This window comes from Cucumis melo, chromosome 3 (assembly GCF_025177605.1).
Source record: "Cucumis melo cultivar AY chromosome 3, USDA_Cmelo_AY_1.0, whole genome shotgun sequence".
NCBI classification, from domain to species: Eukaryota; Viridiplantae; Streptophyta; class Magnoliopsida; order Cucurbitales; family Cucurbitaceae; genus Cucumis; species Cucumis melo.
In genome coordinates this window covers 9,476,884-9,492,868 of record NC_066859.1, presented here as the reverse complement: position 1 = coordinate 9,492,868, position 15,985 = coordinate 9,476,884, and the positions used below count along the sequence as shown (strand labels likewise).

The following is a 15,985-nucleotide window of genomic DNA, read 5'->3' as shown; positions in this document are numbered from 1 at the left end:
ATAACTTACCCATCATTATTATGTTTTGCAACGATATTTAAAAGGTTTAGAATAACCTCCACAGAAGGGTAGTCGATTATTCCTCCTTTGAACTATGAAAATCGTGACCAAATGCTAACTTTTGAATATCTTATATTTCCATAGCACTTAGTTTTCGCTACTTCGATCGAGAATATACTAACAACTTAGTAATTCTTGTAAGTGTAATCCTCACTATTACAAAATTGGATTTACTTAACGCTTTTATAATTGGTATACTAAAAACTGTCAAGTAACATAAAAAAGCGTCAAACATAAGAAATAGTGAAAAAAGCCATAATTTTTGTTTTTTTTTATTTTAAATACGTGATAGATTAAAAGTGTCAAGATTATTTTTAATCACTTAACATTTAAAAAATGTCAAGTAATATATATTTTTTAATTTTACTTTCCCAAATTTCCTCACTTTTCCCCCAAAATTTGTAAATAAAAAATTAAACCCTAACTTTTCCCTCTCCCATATTTCTCTTCTAGATCGCAATCCCACGCCCCTTTCCGTCTGCTCGATCGCAAGCCCCCACGTCTTCTTCTGTCTGATCGATTGTAAGCCACCGTAAGAGGTTCGTCTGCTGTCGTCGCTGAAGACATTGTGTTTGTCCGTCGCTGAAGATTTGGTGTGTTCGTCCGCCATCGTTTAGAACAGGTTCATCCGCAATAGTTCATCCGCCGCTGCAACAGTTCGTCTATTGCCGCAACAGGTTCTTCCGTCGCAATAGGTTCGTCCCCTGCAACAGGTTCGTCCGCACCAAGCTGCCGTCACTCAAGCCCTTTTTCAATCCATTTCTCCAAATTTTCAGTTTATTTTTGCCCTTTTTCAGTAGTTTAAGAAATTAGTAGTAGTAGCGGTGGAAGTAACGAACGACGATGGAAACCATTGGCACTTCGATTTGCTAGCAGCTATGAGGACACTTGAGGGTGGGTTCAATGCTAGGGCTTAAAGTGATGGCTTACGATTTACCCCTCGGTCGTCAACTCGGGTAAGCCCTTTCTCCCCTGTCTCTGCTTTAGCTCAAGTAGCTTCTAATCTCATCTCATGGTCTCTTTGGGAACAAAGAAAGGTTTCGCTAAGAACAATTTGAAGCGCCTATTCCAATCTTTTCTCACTTTGATAATTGATACTGTAGAGAATATGGAATCTACGATTGGAGAATGATTTTCCTTCCTAAATCAATCCCCTTCTCTACTCCCATAATCAATCTCTTTCTTCCAATTCTTCGTTACAGAGGTTTCTTGTTTATCATGTCCAAGTATGGCATATGTTTTAGTTCTCTTTTATGTTTTGTGTTTTTGTTCTAGGGTTGTTCTATTGCTTAGTTGGGTTTGTGTAATCTGTGAAGAATTTGAAATTTGCGTTACTTGTTGTTTGGTGTTTCTAGCCTTATTCTTGCTACCAATAATTTCCCTCATAAGAGCTTTTGAATGTCAAGACCATTGTTTCTGTATTGGTAGAATGATTAGACATCATCATTTCATGTTTCTCAATTCATTTGTGGCATATTGCTATTTTTCATTTACAGAAGATTTACCAATAACATTTGTGCTGAATTTTAGCTACGGCTACTCGGGATATATAGAGCTTCTTCTGGTAATGTAAGCAAGCAATTCTATTTCTTTTCACTGCTTTAGAACTTTTAAAGTGCTTTTTGATCATGTTCTGTACACTTTCTTTTGGTTACAACTTGTAGGGCAGAGTTAGTAAAATGACTTGAAATTAAAAAAAGTAAAATAAAAATTTGGTTAAAGCTATTCTATCACTCTTCTTTATGTTGCTACTGCAGCTTCTACGCCTAAAATTCATCATGGCATCTCTAATTTCCTCCTCTATAGCTTTTAAGTTCAACAGTAAGTAGTGATTTGTATTGTTCTATAGTTGTTCACTCCCAATTTGATATTGACATTCACCTGTTAGGCTTGGTCGAAATAGATCCAAACAAAAGAATGCCACATTTCACCTCAGAGAGAAGAGGGTTAAATACATGGCTTTTCATTTCCTTTTTTTGTACAGAGTAAAATATTCTTTTAAGGAACTCTATTTCTAATTTTCTTGGTAGTTTTTTCTGTGGCTAATGCTATGTTTACCTTAGAATTTTTCATATTTACTTTGATAGTTCATGATCTTCTTGTTCTTCATGATTTTCATATTTAATAGGAGCCTACTGTCCCTCCCCCATGTTTTGATTCTCCTCCTTGACACTTGCTAATATGTAGATCTATGCTCCAAGGTACTCATTCTTTTCTATACTAGAAAATTGTTGTTGTGCACTTTTTAATATCTTGTTGACTTGAGCTTCAGTTCTAGATTGTTCTTTCTAATTTTTTGGTTTGTGGTCATCTGATTTGTAACTTTGTTTGGAAATTCCACTGTTTACTCAATGATTCAGTTCTATGAAGGATGAATTTTGTTATAGTTATTTGATATTCAATTAACTGGAGTGCAACATCAGGCATGTAGATGTAGATGATTATGCATATATAATAATATCAGATTATGTGCCAATGCCATGTCCTTTGTTGTTGAAGTATGTTGCCTTCTTTGTTTTTAGTTTATATAGTCTTTCATCACTAGCAGCACAAATAGAATTTGGAATGTTTGTTCTTGTCACTATTGCTGCTGGAGGGACTGGGCAGTTTGCTAGGTTTAATAATTATTGCCTATCTTTCTTGTAGTAGCTTCTTATTTTACATATAATGTATTTTCCTTCAAATGATGTGAAGAAATATCTTAAATGTGTGTAAATTGGAACTCCTTTGTTTAGTCCAACGAGAAAATTACTTCTAACTCTCCTCCATCTTCAGTCTGTTTAAACCATTTCCTGACATTTGTGGTAATTAGTAATTTCAGTCGTTAGATAAATGCCATTAAAATTATGGTGTAAGGTTTAATTTGAAAGATGAAATGCATTCTTTAGTTCAAGAAATGTGAGGATACATTCCAAAAAGCCAGTTTTCCCTTCAAATCTAGTCATTTAGTTCGGCAGGGGCATATTTTAAGTTTTTGATTTTCCATGTCGTCCTAAAGATGGAGTATCCTAAAGGCATTGATATCATCTGTGAGTCAGTTGGAGGCTATATGTTTAGTTTTTGTTTGAATGCATTGGCTACCTATGGATGACTAATTTTTATTGGAATGATCTCACAGGGTAGTTTTTAGAAGCCTACATCTTGTTGCTTTGTACTTGACTTTTGTTAATGGAACATTTCGACTGTTACGATACTGTATTTCATTCTTGTGAAGTAAGTTTATACTTTTGTATTTGTTTTCAATATACTATTTTTGAATGAAAAAAAAAGTCTTCTTCATCAGAGCTTCATGAAAAATTGGACTTTTGTTGTCATCAGCATATCTGTTAGAAAAGCATTACAATGAGATTGGTTTATTTATTTTCTTCACAATTTATATCTGTTGAGTTAACAGATGGAATCAAAGTTTGAGGGTTTATTATACTAACATGATTAAATATAGGCAGTTCTTTGCATTCGTTGTTTCATGTTAATGCTTAGGCCGCTTGACGTTCTGTCATTAAATTTGTCATCAAGTTGAATTTTTTATTCATCTCCATTAATCTATTCTCCTTTATAAGTATCATAACTTATATTATGAAGTATTTTCACTATTTTCTTTTCCTTTTGGAAGTTTTATCCCAATAGATAGTTAGCTCTGTTTTCTGTTTATGCTTGCAGGTTTGAATTGGATATATTTGTAAAGTCTGTTAATGTAACATCCAAGAGGGTTGAAGACTTGTTAGGAAAAACCATGGTATATTACTACATGTTTCAAGGTGATTTCTAACATTTTCAACTTTTATGTGTTGTCATATCACAACACGTGGATATCACTTTCTATCTCAATGATGAAAATAATATCATTCTTATAAAATAAATGTTTCTTCTGCAGGTTGCCGAGTAAAAATTGGAAGACTATATAGTTATTGAGTAGATTGGGAGGGGAGCATTTGAATCGACTTTTCTTGTTTATCACAAGGCTAAGAAGAAAAGGTAAGAAATACTTTTGAACTTATGTTCTTTCAGCAACTACTTTTAAGTTCTTCAAATGAAAACCATAATGTTCACACTTCTGGCTTGTAATTATTGTGAAAAATGTTTATGCCTAGCTGTCTATTAAGTTGAGAGATCATGATTAGTTTTCTATTGTTCTCTGTTGCTAATGGAACCCTAATCTTCATAACTAAAATGGCCCATTCAAGATTTATAGGTTTATACGCTTTTTTTCTAGGTGTAGAAATGAAACAAATTTTTGGTCTTGTGACATTACGCAATTTTTCGACTTATTTTAGTGCTTCTCTCAATGTTTACCTTCTTTCTAAATAAATATATACTCAAAAAAATGACCATGGTTAGTTTTCTATTGTTCTCTGTTGCTAATAGAACCCCAATCTTTATAGCTAAAATGGCCCATTCAAGATTTATACTTTTTTTTATGAGTGTAGAAATGAAACAAATTTTTGCTTATGGCAAAGCAAATAGAGAAGTTCAAGCGCACTGCCCACCAAGAGGTTAGTTTATTTCAAACCTATATCAACTATTTAACTGTTTGAACTACTGCTCATTATTCCCAAGATATGATCAAATTGACTCTCTTCAGCCTTTAAATTTTGTCAACTACAAACGAATTGCTAGTTAACTCATGGGGTAAATAAATTGCTATTAACTTAGGAAATGTTTAATGCCTGGCTCACATTCGACGATAATGCTTAATGATACAAAACAGATCATATAGAAATGGAATTTTATGTTGACAAATGTGGGCAGCGTAAATTATGGAAGATGGAAGATTGTAGTTTAAGATATTTGCACTCCAATCGAGTGCTACATAGAGATCTTAAGGTAATTTTCAATTTGGGGATTCTCTTGCTCCTCAAACGTTTCTGTTTCAGCTACCTACTGCAAATGAATCTGATTCTTTCAATTTTGTTTACTCAATTGTTGAATTTTGATGTTTTTGGATCAGGTTTGTTCGAGAAATCTAGGGCAGAGACTGCTATGGCTCATAAGGTAAACCACGAGAATGACTATTTGTTCAAGATTGTTCCGATTGAGGATTCCAACATTGGGAAGTCCAACATTCTTTCAAGATTTACTAGAAACGAGTTCTACTTGGAGTCCAAATCCACCCTTGATCTTTTGGGTTAGATAAACAAGTTTTGTTGATACTAGATATAAGTGAACTAGTTTTGTTGACATTTTGTTAATATTGGATATAGGTGAATTAGTTTTATTGATATTTTGTTGATAGTGGATATAGGTAAAAGACAAGTTTTGATATGGTATACCTTTAGGCTACACATATATTTGTTTATATCGACATATAGATGAAATGTTTAGGCTATTGTTAGAAGTTTGGGCTGCACATATATGTTGTAATGAAGTATGTAATAACCAACTAATATATTTATGGTTCATTGATATATATATGCAATTTCTTTGATGGAAAGTTTGAGTTGTTTTCAATTGTTCAATTAATGTGTATTTTATTGTTGTTGGACTTCAAAACTGGTGTAGCATAAATTATATGGATATTTTAAAATATATAATTTTTCATTTAAAAAACAACTTGATAGTAAACAAATTCTTGACAGGTAGAAAATGTGAAAAAACCTTATATACTTGATACTCAAAACCTGTCAAGTATAATTTCACTTGACGCGTAAAAACTATAAAAAATAAAACCCCTTTATTCTTGACACCGAATTACTTGACGCATAAAAGCTGTCAAGTATAGTTATATACTTGACGCTTTTTACCTGTCAAGTATAATTATACTTAACGCTTAAAAACTGTTAAGTAAAGCTCCCTTATTCTTGAAATTGGATTACTTGACACATTGAAAAGCGTAAAGTAAACCCAATTTGTAGTAGTGCCTCAATTTTCGAATCTCAAAGATAAGAATCATTATGCTCCCGAAAGTGAAAAGTCAATATAAAAATCGATTAAAGAGACCCTATCCATTTATGGAGTTCGTGGTGTTTCGAATCCTATAATACAATCTCTGAAGGGAACATGCTTTAGGACAGACAAGCAGGCGTATTAAAGCAATCTCACGGTGTGACCTAATAGAAGAGATAGTGAGATTTGTTGTCACATATCCTTCACCCACTTACTATGAACTACTTCCCCTATTCACCTTGAAATTGATCCATGCAAACACTCTCCGAAAGGAGTTTGCTCTTATGTACGACCCAAAGCACTGCATGGACCTCATGATATGAACTTTTAGGGACGCTAGAGCTAAAAGTATGCTACTTTTCTCAAGTTGAAGTGTTCTTGATGGTTTTTAAATGGCACTCATAAAAAAATTAGACATGACTTTGACTTAATTGGTCAAATGACCATATTGCCCTTGGACTAAAGTTAGTGGAAAAATCCAACATTTTTTTTTTCTTTTTTCTTTCCCACTAACAGTATATGTGTTGAGATGGTTCAATGTTCGCATGAAAGGAATAAGTAGAAGCTAATGAGGTATTTCTTATTCTCAATGCGTGTTAAGGTGTTGAGAAGTTGATCTTGTAAAATGATTTTATGCATGTACTTGTATTCTTAAGAAGGTTTTCCTAAATTGTCATACATTAAGCATTAGGCTACGTTTTAAGTTTCCCTTCTCTAGGCAAGGGAAGTGAGGAGGCCACTGAGAGAGGGTGAGCGACTGCACGATAAGAGCTGTCACAAGGCGTTCAAGTTTTGGTGTTTTAGTTTTAGTTTATGTTAGAGTATTGCTTGTAATTATATCAAGTTTGTTAAAGAAGGAATAAAGTTATTAAGTTCTTTCAAGCTTTAAGGTGTTACATTTTTATATTACACAGCATGTTTCATTAAAGTAAAAGTTTAAGAGTGAACGTTTTGGCATTTCACTTCGAACACGAGGGACATGTTTTGGGTCATGCACATAGAACCTTGGGTCAACGTGAAAGCTTTAGAAAAAGACTGCTTGTTTGTTTATGATTCATGCTTTCTTGTAGCGAGTTTGTCATTAAGACTCATGCTTTCATGGACCTTGTACGCAGTAAGAACGGAAGGAGTAGAATTTATTACATAGAGAAGTTTTTGAAAAGGATTCCAAGAGAAAGTTCTATCCTCGTTCGTTTGTTGATGAAAAGAGGAGGAAAATCCTAAGTTTTGTACAAGGCGATAAGACTGTTGGAGAGTATGAAAAGAAATTTTGAGCTAGCAAGGTACGCAATAGCCTTCATCCTGGATGAAGAAGAGAAGTGTAAGTGTTTCTAAGAAGGCCCAAGGACATTGATTCTAGCTTTAGTAACAATAAGTGCAAATTGGTCTAACTTTTCTAAGTTGGTTGGCCATGCGAGTTGAAAAATGTTTGGCGAAAGGAGAGGAAGAGAAAATGTTGAGAGGGGAAGAATCAAGTCCAAAGCTGGGCAGAGAGAGAAAAGGGAGGTAACGAAGAAGTAGAGGAGTGGGCTAACTTTGTGTTAGCCAAGGATCGGCGATTAGAGGCCAAGATGTCAAGGGTGTGAAAGTAGACACATGGGGGTATGTAGACGCAAGATCATTCGTTTTAAGTGTGGACAAGCTGGACATTACCAAGATGAATGTTCATAAGGAACCAGGGTTAGGCATTTGAGGAGGCTCCGTGGTGAGTGAAGGGAAGGAGATTGAAGTAAAATTTCGAGGACGAAATTCCAAAAAGGAGGGAGTAGTTGTGAGGCCTAGATTTGAGAAATGGAGTCCTATTGAAGAAGAAAGACGCCGAGAGGTGGGATGATCCTTCCAAATTGAAAGGAATGATAATTCTAAAGATGAAAATTCGAAGGGAAGGAAAGTTGCATTAAGATAAGACAATGGAGGAAAATTTGGCGCGACAAAGAAGTCCTATCATAGAAAGAGTTAGGTGATTAGGGGAAGTGATGTGAAGGGAAGTTAGAAAAGAAGTGGGTGTTTGTAGCCTATCGCGAGGAAGGAAGAGGCGGGAAAAAGGAGTTTAGCTTCCTGAGAAGATAAGGCGAGAAAAAATTTGGCTTCTCGAGATGATAAGGTTTGCGTCTCAAGGGAATTTCAAAGCAGAAAAATTGATCGTTGGCTTACATGTCAAGCTTGGCTTGACTGCATAATGCGGCAAAAAAGTGAAGTGACGTGTGTAAAGATAGTTCTAAACTGGCAAGTAAAGAAAGTAATTGGTCTAAAGGGTTAGTATAAATATGAGGAAAGATTTATGAGAATTGTTGTTATTTGGAAGTTTCTTTGAGAGGGTGCAAAGAGTTGAGTTTTCGTTGAGAGAAGTCTAGGCGAGGAGAAGTGCTTGGGAAAGAAAAGGACCAAAAGCTTTTGTGAGTGACTTTCTTAAACTTCACACACCTGTGTGAGTGAATTTCTTTAATTAATCACTCCCGCGTGAGTGATTTCCTTAACTAAACACTCATGCATGGGTAAACTTTCTTATTACTCATGCAAGGGTGATTTGCAAGCTAATATTTTGTAAACGTTTTCTTAATGGATTCTTTTGAGTCTGACTTATGCATAACATGTGCTTTATTTTTGTGTTATTATTACTGTTATCGTTCAAAAAGAGAAAATGATTGCTTTTTATGTGCTGATTGCGTTGAATGCATGTAAACTATTAGCCTTATTCCTATTAAGTGATTAGTGCTTATGCGCATAATGTAAATGGTGTCGTGTGGACGGTCGGTGCAACAAGAAAGAAGTGAATCAGGAAACTTCCTAGAAGCTGTGGATGGAGTGAACATCACAGTAGCTTAATCACAAGATACTGGCAAGAGTAAATCGTACTAGGCTTGGCAATGAGAAGGATTCACGTTCTTGGTAGAACGAAATGAGAGGAGCAAATGTGAGATTTCTGTAATTTACAAAATGAGGCGTCAGAAGATGCGTTTGAGAAAAGAAAATGTTTTGTGCTTGACTTGTATTTCCAAAAAAAAATGTATTTTTTTCTAAAACTCTTGCTCACTAAGTATTTGACTTATGTGTTTAAGTTTTCCTTCCCCAGGTCATCATGTGTTGAGGCTAAGTAAGAAGATGTAAGATGGATTGTGGCACAGAAAAGTTGATCAAGTTATCCGTCTTCAGATGGTTTAAAGTTATTATCTCTAAAGGACGCTGCAGCACAGTTTTGCGTGTGGGCTGAGTCTTGTCTTGGAGATGGATTGGTAGGCGAGCAAGAAGAAAGATAAGAAAGCAGTTCTTATACTCCTGAACACCTTGGTGCGAAGAGTAGCAATCTAGTGGGTGAAGGAAGACATGGAGCTTTGAACTTAGGTTTCATATAAGTGGCTTTCGAGGAAAAGATGTATTTGTAAAGTGTTAAACCAAGTAATAAAATTGGTGTGTGTTTCCATATTTATTATTATTATTTTTTTCGCTTTGTTACGTTTGTATTCCATTGGTGCTTATCGCTTAGAAGTTGAGTTAACAATTGAAAGTTAGACGTTTAAGCTAAATTGTTCGGTATAGTATTTCTTGCTGTGTTAACTTGAAAAGATCTTCTGAGTTCAAGTTTGAACTCTGCGATGTAGTAGTTGAGAATTCTGCTAGGCATTCAACTTATTGTCTCGCGTAGAGATATGCATTGGGTGTCTAGGCGACACTCCTCTTCCTAGCTCGGCTGTCACAACTTTTTGTAAAACGTTGTAAAATTTTTGCAATAACATTTTTACTGAGCTATCGTAGACCTTTTTTCCTATAGTGCATAACATGATGTGGCTAGCCAGGCGGACATGACATGTGCGCGCATGGTCGATTAATTACGTGTTGACTATGGTATTTCTGGTATTTTCCACATTAATTATGAGCCTGTGGGTTTTTTCATTTTCGAAATTGTTATATATGTTGGAATTAATGTCCAAAAACTCGTAGTTTGTAATCGTATTCTTTTTAATAAAGTCGTTATTGAGAATTTGAAAACTATATTCTTAAAACCAATAAACATAGATCCCAAGACTATTTGTGTGTAAACTTGAACTTTATGCAGAGACATAAACATTGATTAAGTTCGAGTAAATACTCTAAATAGTCTATAGTATATGATTAAAGGTTGGATACTTTATTCTGAAAAACTATCGATGCGACCCATTTTGTAAATAATACAAACGATATAATCCTGAATCGTTCATGTAAAGACATGAAAGAGGGGGTATCCTATGTAAAAGGTTTACATAAGACAGAACAATGAAATAATTACTTTTACGTAACAACGCCGTTTATTATTTAAAACTGACTATCTCGTTAATTGATGACCTAGGTAACTTAATCTTAATCTTAAGCTAACTGTGAACTCCTGTTCACTCGAGATTATCCTTAGATTTGCATAGGTGAAGGCAACTAATTAGCATTGGCCCAATAAGCCTTTCATTTCAGGGATAAGATCGGGTGAATAGTTGGAAACATAAGGTGCAAGACAGAATTCACTCCTACCCGCTTTAGGGTTAGTAGATAGGTTGTTCCCTTAAGAACCAAATCCAACTCTTAAGCATAGGGGCCCCAACATCTCATTGGCCTGAGAGGGATTCGATTTATAGGTTGGACCTTAAACCAAATGTTCAATAGTAAATCGGTGGGACTTAAGGAACAAGATGTAGTCTCAGAGGTAAAAACGGTATTTTGACCCAACCGAGGTTACGAACAACCTGTGAAGGATTAACTTATTGATTATGGTTATATCAGATGAACATAAATATATCTATAGTGAGGGGAGTGCAGCTACGAGACTTTAATGGAATGTCTCGTTAGTTAACGAATGTTGATTAGCTTGGTCTAAAAGAGTTTAGCCAGTTAATCTCGGATCGTTGGAGCCTATGATCTATAGGTCCATTAGGTTCCCCTGCTAGCTCCTAGGGAATCAACTTAGAACAACATATTGGAATGATTCGAATTGTTCGAAGTAGGTAAAGAGAGAAAAATCGATAAATATATGTGATATAATCGTCAGTTATAAGACTTTATATTCAAATGTGACTTGAATATCAAGAAAATGAATGCGGATTCGTATCTGGGAGGTCGAAATTAGTCAAAATGGACAAAATGGTAAAAATGTTGACTTTTGACTTTAAAAGTCAAAGTTTGACTTTGATTAATATGGTCAAATGACCATTTTGCCCTTGACTAAAATTAATGGGAATATACAAAAAAGCCCATTAAGTGGAATGGTGAGTAATTCCACTAAATGTTAGTGAAATACAAAGTGTTGAAAAATTAGCTAACTAATTACATGCAATTATGCATGTAATTAGGTTATAAATAGTTCATTTTCTTCAAGCGGTAAGATGATGGTTTTTGGCTAATTTTATCAAAAACTTCATTCCATATCTCTCTCTAAAATTCCTTCATTTGACGGATACCACAACCTGGTTCTTAGTCCTGAGTATAGCGGGTGAATTCTGGTGGTGGTTTCGGGTGTGTAATAGTGAGAAGGTTTGGAGCTTTAGGGAGCTTCAAAGGTAAAAAATTTCTTTTAACCCTAATCTTTGTAATTAGGGTTGTCTTAAGCATATTAATCACTAAAGTGTTTAATTGCATATAGAGTAATTTTTTGATCATATTTCATCTGCGTTTTAATACTATCCATCACTATAGAGTGTAAATATTTTACTAGTTTGTTATATTTTTTAAAGAACTCCTTTTTATTAGGTTGTTTTTAAATATACCAAAAGGAACAAAAAAAAAGTTTTATAAATATAACAAACGATATTATTGTTTACCAATCATAGGTACTGATAGATCACTACTATCATCTACCACTGATAAACACTAATAGATGTCTATCCGTGTCTAACACTCATAAATAATGAATTTTGCTAAATTTGTAAATTTTTTCAGCAATTTTGCAATTTAAACAATTACCCTTTTTCTACTACAGTTCGTCTTTGTATATATAACTTGTTAATACGTATACCATTAACTAAGTGATCAAATATTTGATTCTCCAATCTCATATATTGTTGTTAAAATAAATACCATTTTATACAATGTAATTTGATGTCTTATCAATTTTAGTTCATAGACTTCCAAATGTTCAATTGTAGTCCATATTCTTTAAGCAAATCTCAAATTTATTAGATAATAGTAGTTAATAACAATTCTTATTCAAAGAAATACTACAGGTAAATGGTTGTTTACAAATATATAACAAATTGTTGAAAATATTTACAAATATTAACAAAATTTTACATTTATCAATGGTAGATCGTGACAAATCGAGACATGACATCTAATCACTATGATAGACGTCTATTTGGGTTGATCGTGGTATACCCTTGATATAGAACAGAATATTACTATATTTGTAAGTATTTTCATCGGTTTTGCCATTTAAAATAATTTTCATATTTAAATATGTTTCCAATATTTGTAGCCAAAAGGTTCTTGAAAAAAACGATAAACTATTAAATTTATTGAAGCCTACGAGAACCCAAAACTTAAACAACCAAAGGATTAGGAACATAACGATATTTTAACCAAATAGTTATTCGATTGGAATAGCTTTGTAAGTGGACAAATAAAGTAAATATTTTAAATGGTTGAAAAGTCATTCCAAGTATTGTCTTAAACAATTTGTAAATTCTCAGTACGAACAGCATCCTCAACCTTCAACGGGTCATAGTCTGCGAGTAGATACCTCTGAAGATGATCCGAGATAGACAACTTTTCAGCAAGCTTCTGGTGGTATGATTTGCACACAAAATATAGCACAGTTTGAGCCACAAGGCTGACCAAAAGGAAGAGTGAAATCAATAACATCCAAATAATGATCAAAACAAGCTTCCCCACAATCCTAATGATTGTTGATTGTATGAGCAAGCGAGAAAACACAAGCTGAACTACTTCCATAGGAAAACTCAACACAATGAATAGCTTTATGACCATTCTCATCTTCCCTTTAACCAGAGCCTTACTTCTGGCCATGGCTTTAAACTCACAAAACTCTTCCAAGACAGCTATAGTCTTGGATAGTTGCCATGTTAATATCAAGTAAAACTCTCCCGCAAGCAAAATTATCGTGAATATGATAACAATTGTCATGGTATAGTTTCACTAGAAGAAATATGACCTTTAATGTCGGTTGTAAAAAATGAAAACGGATCTTTAATGTCGCTTTTTAAAATGTGGATGTTTAATGTCGCTTTTTAAACCGACATTAAAGATCTGTTTTTTTCAAATTGACAATATAGATATATTATACATAATAATTTTAAGTTTTTTGGAGTTTCATATATAAAAGATATATTCAGGGTTTAAAACCTTTTCAAGGATTTGGGTATGACTGTTTTGGTTAGCCAAGTGAATCGGTTAAGGAAATTGAAACGTCCTGTCGTCGGAGTCGGTTGTGCATCTTCCGACGATACATCGGCTACATTATTGGCTTACTACGTTTCTACAAGGATTCCTTCCATTGTCTTCCTTCCAGCAAATAAGATTTCCATGGCACAGCTTGTTCAACCCATTGCTAATGGAGCTTTTGTGTTGAGTATAGACACAGATTTTGATGGCTGTATGAAGTTAATAAGAGAAGTTACAGCAGAATTGCCAATTTATTTAGCTAATTCTTTGAATAGTTTGAGAATTGAAGGACAAAAAACAACAACTATTGAAATTCTACAATAATTTGATTGGGGAGTACCTGAATGGGTGATTGTTCCTGGAGGGAATCTTGGTAACATTTATGCATTTTACAAAGGTTTCAAGATGTGTCAAGAACTTGGCCTTGTTGACAAAATTCCAAGGCTTGTTTGTGCTCAAGCAGCCAATGCAAATCCTTTGTATTTACATTACAAATCTGGTTGGAAAGATTTCAAGGCTGTGAAAGCAAGTTCAACTTTTGCTTCCGCCATTCAGATTGGAGATCCGGTTTCTATAGACCGAGCTATTTACGCATTGTAGAATTCAAATGGCATTGTTGAGGAAGCAACCGAGGAGGAACTTATGGATGCAATGGCACAAGCTGTCCAGAGCTAGCATCATTGTGATGCTCTCTGCTTACATTGCTTACTTGGTCTTTCAATTCTGGACTCATCGACAACTATTTGAAGCTGAGGTACGATGACTGCTCCTTTGAATATTTAATTTTATGTTTAATAGATCTAATGCATGTTTATTTCAGCTACATTTGTTATAAAGTTTTGTTCGATGATTACACGATTTTTTAGAATTTAAATTCGCAATGGAATTGATTTTTTTTAAGTTATAAATTATAAAAATAATCTCTATTTTTACGGTTAATCTAGGGAGGTCAGGTAATTATAATTTTCTATTATCCCTATGAAATTTTATGGAGTTTGATATTTTCCAAAGAGGACAAGATAATAATGTTCCTATTTTCTTAATTTTATCTTACATTTTTCAGCATCTTTTGATGTTACCTTATGGGACTCCAGTACCTTATCCAACTATATATCATTGTGGTAATCACCCTTTTATATTATAGGCTAGTGGATTTTATTTATATTCAAATCAATGAATCTTTTTTTCTCCATGGTTTCATCTTAATATCATTTGCTCTTTACCTGACCATTCCTTCTTAAATACCCACAAAATCATTAGACCGAAATAGAAGGATTAAGTTAGTCTTTGATATAATTGTTTTTTTTTTTTCTTTTGTAGACTTCTAATCAATGTTAGAATATGAAGGGAAATCCCTTGATGGAAAAGAAAGGGCCTAAAAAAATCCAAGGGCATGTTAGGAAATACTGCTTCAGCTGGCGGTAGGAAGAGTGGAAAGGTGGCTTCAAGTTCTGGAAATGATGGTGCTTCTCAAAGGTGTTTTAACTTGAGACTTGGTGCAGGTTGTATTTTATTTTTAAATTAACTTCAAGTTATGCTACTTTTTGTTTTTTAAATTTTCAAATTTCTTTTTTGATATTTTTGTACATTCGTAAAGAGTATATTACAAAAAGTTGATCGAACAACTCTTGCAGGGCCTGTTAATGAGCCTGGTTCTTCGAGTAGGGAACCTAATGCTAAAGCTTAAGCTCATAACGACCAAGTTTAAGGTAAAAGGATTGGACATGATACATAACATAACTGAGACTTGAGATTATTCATATTATCTTTGCATTTAGTTTTAACTTTTAAGAATATTTTCTTTTGGGAGAGTATGTCTTCTCTTTACATTTAATTTTAGGATTGATGCATTTATTTCACAGCAATGAGCAGTGGTTTATTAATTAATGATGATGTTAGATATTGATTCTGCCCGTTATTTAGCATACTTTGTCTTTATTATTTTTCCTCCCTTAATTTTGTTTAATTTAGTTCCAAACCTAATGATTTTGAAGGTGATTTTATTGAGGGAATGAAAAGTGAAGTTTTACCACTTACAATTTCATTGTTGCACTATTATGATAAAGTATATATGTTTTGATATTTCTCACACAACTTATCATTCTTGCCTATGTTTTCTCCCCCTTTCTCATTCCCAGTTGTTGATAACCTTAGCTTTTTCCTTTTCATTTTCATGTTTTGTAGCTATTTACCTGAGGCATACTGGAAATATTTTTCATGTAACAGCCAACAGGATGTCATATTTATTATTTATTCACAAAGTTCATTTGTTGTTTATAGTTTGTTGCCATATTTTTCAGTCAGGTTATGGCAAGAAGGAAATATCGCTGGCCCTGGTGTGGTGTTTTTTCTTTTAAAGATTTTTTAAAAAAAATCTTTGTGATATGTGGTTTGCTTGCTTTGAACGACCTTTTTTTTCATAAATAAGTTGGTTTCTGTTTTTTACATTTTTGTTTTGTTTGTGATATGGGTACTTAGTTACGTAGGTTTCGGTTGCGAGGACTTGCAATTGTGTATTTGTATATTTTTTTGCTTCAGTAGAGGCAGCTTGACATTGAGTTTAAGGAATCTGCTGATGAACAGAAACAATGATGAACAGAGACAGAGGTAACAATATTCTTTAAAGTTAATATATTGTACGACATTACCAAATTCTCTAACGTACGTTTAGCTTTGTTTTGGT

General features: G+C 33.9%; 1 long non-coding RNA gene and 1 pseudogene across 31 annotated transcripts; both read left to right on the top strand.

The window, feature by feature from the left end:
- Positions 1 to 459: 459 nt before the first annotated feature.
- Positions 460 to 5,491, top strand: LOC103504046 (uncharacterized). 31 transcript variants are annotated; one of them, XR_007819276.1, is made up of 9 exons: positions 460 to 773; positions 858 to 1,016; positions 1,557 to 1,624; positions 1,818 to 1,881; positions 2,189 to 3,273; positions 3,721 to 3,818; positions 3,935 to 4,035; positions 4,488 to 4,884; positions 5,009 to 5,491. It is a non-coding gene; the product is annotated as an uncharacterized LOC103504046 (long non-coding RNA). The 31 variants fall into 31 exon arrangements; XR_007819272.1 differs by having other exon boundaries at positions 1,557 to 1,629; XR_007819270.1 differs by having other exon boundaries at positions 463 to 773; positions 1,557 to 1,881; positions 2,189 to 2,261; positions 3,179 to 3,273.
- A 7,434-nt stretch (positions 5,492 to 12,925) lies between these two features.
- LOC127148655 (threonine synthase 1, chloroplastic-like) lies at positions 12,926 to 13,977 on the top strand (annotated as a pseudogene).
- The last annotated feature ends 2,008 nt before the right edge of the window (positions 13,978 to 15,985 follow it).